Below are 3,496 nucleotides of genomic sequence, written 5' to 3'. Positions count from 1 at the left end.
GTTGTTTAACCCTCAACAAAACCTGAAGCGCATTCAGGAGACATAACAACAAGAGCAGGCTGGTCTGAGTATCCCAAGGATATTCAATATCTCGGAGAACCACCGTAACTAACTCGGGGGATAAGAGAGTGGTGGTGAAGGAGAAAGGGAGAGTGAACAGGTAGGGAAACATGTCTTCCCCTGTCCCCTTCACAGATTGGCTCCCTAACGAAAACAGGCAATAGGTGTAATTGCTAATAGTTTCCGAGATATGGGTTCCAAAGTATAGAGTCGACGTCAGTGCTGAGTACAAATACCAGGTTAAAGTCGTGACCAGATATTTCATCATTTCATAAGCCATTGTTACACCGCACAGTACCATAACAATCTTAAACCAGGGCCCGGAAAGGATAAACAGTGCAACAGGGAGCACATACAGAAAGTAACGCACCATAAAACTCAATTTGGAATACAGGTACAGCAGACTGGAGATTAAGGCAATCAACATCGTGACTAGCAACTATTAAGCAGGTCCAATACTTATACCAATTTTAGTTTAACACACTCTGGTCAGATTTGTCGATATCTCAACCCTTCGGGCCCCACGTTGGGCGCCAAAAAGACTGTTGTGGTTTAACCCGGCTGGCAGCTAAACACCACACAGCCGTTCGCTCACCCTCCCCCCTCCCTCTCTGGGATGGGGGGAGAGAAACGGGAAAGTGAAGCCTGTGAGTTGAGATAAAGACAGTTTATTAAGACAGGAAAATAATAATAACAATAATAATAATAATAGTGATAATGGTAATAGTATTAACAATAATAATGTGTAAGAAAACAAGTGATGCACAATGCAATTGCTCACCACCCGCTGACCGATGCCCAGCCTATCCCCGAGCAGCCGGCCCCCCACCCCAGCCAGCCACCCCTATATATTGTTTAGCATGACGTCAGATGGTATGGAATACCCCTTTGGCCAGTTTGGGTCAGCTGTCCTGGGTCTGTCCCCTCCCAGCTCCTGCTGCACCCCCAGCCTGCTCGCTGGCAGGACAGAGCGAGAAGCCGAAAAGTCCTTGGCCTGGTGTAAACACTGCTCTGCAACAATTAAAACATCAGCATGTTATCAGCGCTCTTCTCATCCTAATCCAAAACATAGCACCCTACCAGCTACTATGAGGGAACATTAACTCTGTCCTAACTGGAACCAGGACATAGGGTTATGTTTAGGGTTGTTAGGAAAGAGTGAAGACGCAGAGTCCTGTTGAGTGTGGGGTTGCGTAAAGGCTCCCCCAGGGAGTTCAGGTGTACCCAAAGGCTTCCGCTGAGAGCACTTTTTGATGGCAGAAGGTGGCACCGTACGTGTTTTTTCGGGTCTAACTCGGGTTCAGCTTCTTGTTGCCGTTAGGGTTATGTTTAGGGTTGTTAGGAAAGAGTGAAGACGCAGAGTCCTGTTGAGTGTGGGGTTGCGTAAAGGCTCCCCCAGGGAGTTCAGGTGTACCCAAAGGCTTCCGCTGAGAGCACTTTTTGACGGCAGAAAGTGGCACCGTACGTGTTTTTTCGGGTCTAACTCGGGTTCAGCTTCTTGTTGCGGTTAGGGTTATGTTTAGGGTTGTTAGGAAAGAGTGAAGACGCAGAGTCCTGTTGAGTGTGGGGTTGCGTAAAGGCTCCCCCAGGGAGTTCAGGTGTACCCAAAGGCTTCCGCTGAGAGCACTTTTTGATGGCAGAAAGTGGCACCGTACGTGTTTTTTCGGGTCTAACTCGGGTTGAGCTTCTTGTTGCGGTTAGGGTTATGTTTAGGGTTGTTAGGAAAGAGTGAAGACGCAGAGTCCTGTTGAGTGTGGGGTTGCGTAAAGGCTCCCCCAGGGAGTTCAGGTGTACCCAAAGGCTTCCGCTGAGAGCACTTTTGGATGGCAGAAAGTGGCACCGTACGTGTTTTTTCGGGTCTAACTCGGGTTGAGCTTCTTGTTGCGGTTAGGGTTATGTTTAGGGTTGTTAGGAAAGAGTGAAGACGCAGAGTCCTGTTGAGTGTGGGGTTGCGTAAAGGCTCCCCCAGGGAGTTCAGGTGTACCCAAAGGCTTCCGCTGAGAGCACTTTTTGATGGCAGAAAGTGGCACCGTACGTGTTTTTTCGGGTCTAACTCGGGTTCAGCTTCTTGTTGCGGTTAGGGTTATGTTTAGGGTTGTTAGGAAAGAGTGAAGACGCAGAGTCCTGTTGAGTGTGGGGTTGCGTAAAGGCTCCCCCAGGGAGTTCAGGTGTACCCAAAGGCTTCCGCTGAGAGCACTTTTGGATGGCAGAAAGTGGCACCGTACGTGTTTTTTCGGGTCTAACTCGGGTTCAGCTTCTTGTTGCGGTTAGGGTTATGTTTAGGGTTGTTAGGAAAGAGTGAAGACGCAGAGTCCTGTTGAGTGTGGGGTTGCGTAAAGGCTCCCCCAGGGAGTTCAGGTGTACCCAAAGGCTTCCGCTGAGAGCACTTTTTGACGGCAGAAAGTGGCACCGTACGTGTTTTTTCGGGTCTAACTCGGGTTGAGCTTCTTGTTCCGGTTAGGGTTATGTTTAGGGTTGTTAGGAAAGAGTGAAGACGCAGAGTCCTGTTGAGTGTGGGGTTGCGTAAAGGCTCCCCCAGGGAGTTCAGGTGTACCCAAAGGCTTCCGCTGAGAGCACTTTTGGATGGCAGAAAGTGGCACCGTACGTGTTTTTTCGGGTCTAACTCGGGTTCAGCTTCTTGTTGCGGTTAGGGTTATGTTTAGGGTTGTTAGGAAAGAGTGAAGACGCAGAGTCCTGTTGAGTGTGGGGTTGCGTAAAGGCTCCCCCAGGGAGTTCAGGTGTACCCAAAGGCTTCCGCTGAGAGCACTTTTTGATGGCAGAAAGTGGCACCGTACGTGTTTTTTCGGGTCTAACTCGGGTTGAGCTTCTTGTTGCGGTTAGGGTTATGTTTAGGGTTGTTAGGAAAGAGTGAAGACGCAGAGTCCTGTTGAGTGTGGGATTGCATAAAGGCTCCCCCAGGGAGTTCAGGTGTACCCAAAGGCTTCCGCTGAGAGCACTTTTTGATGGCAGAAAGTGGCACCGTACGTGTTTTTTCGGGTCTAACTCGGGTTGAGCTTCATGTTCCGGTTAGGGTTATGTTTAGGGTTGTTAGGAAAGAGTGAAGACGCAGAGTCCTGTTGAGTGTGGGGTTGCGTAAAGGCTCCCCCAGGGAGTTCAGGTGTACCCAAAGGCTTCCGCTGAGAGCACTTTTTGATGGCAGAAAGTGGCACCGTACGTGTTTTTTCGGGTCTAACTCGGGTTCAGCTTCTTGTTGCGGTTAGGGTTATGTTTAGGGTTGTTAGGAAAGAGTGAAGACGCAGAGTCCTGCTGAGTGTGGGGTTGCGTAAAGGCTCCCCCAGGGAGTTCAGATGTACCCAAAGGCTTCCGCTGAGAGCACTTTTTGATGGCAGAAAGTGGCACCGTACGTGTTTTTTCGGGTCTAACTCGGGTTCAGCTTCTTGTTGCGGTTAGGGTTATGTTTAGGGTTGTTAGGAAA

This window comes from Anser brachyrhynchus (assembly GCF_964034855.1).
Source record: "Anser brachyrhynchus genome assembly, contig: SCAFFOLD_384, whole genome shotgun sequence".
Lineage (NCBI taxonomy): Eukaryota > Metazoa > Chordata > Aves > Anseriformes > Anatidae > Anser > Anser brachyrhynchus.
Note: the sequence above shows the minus strand (reverse complement) of the source record.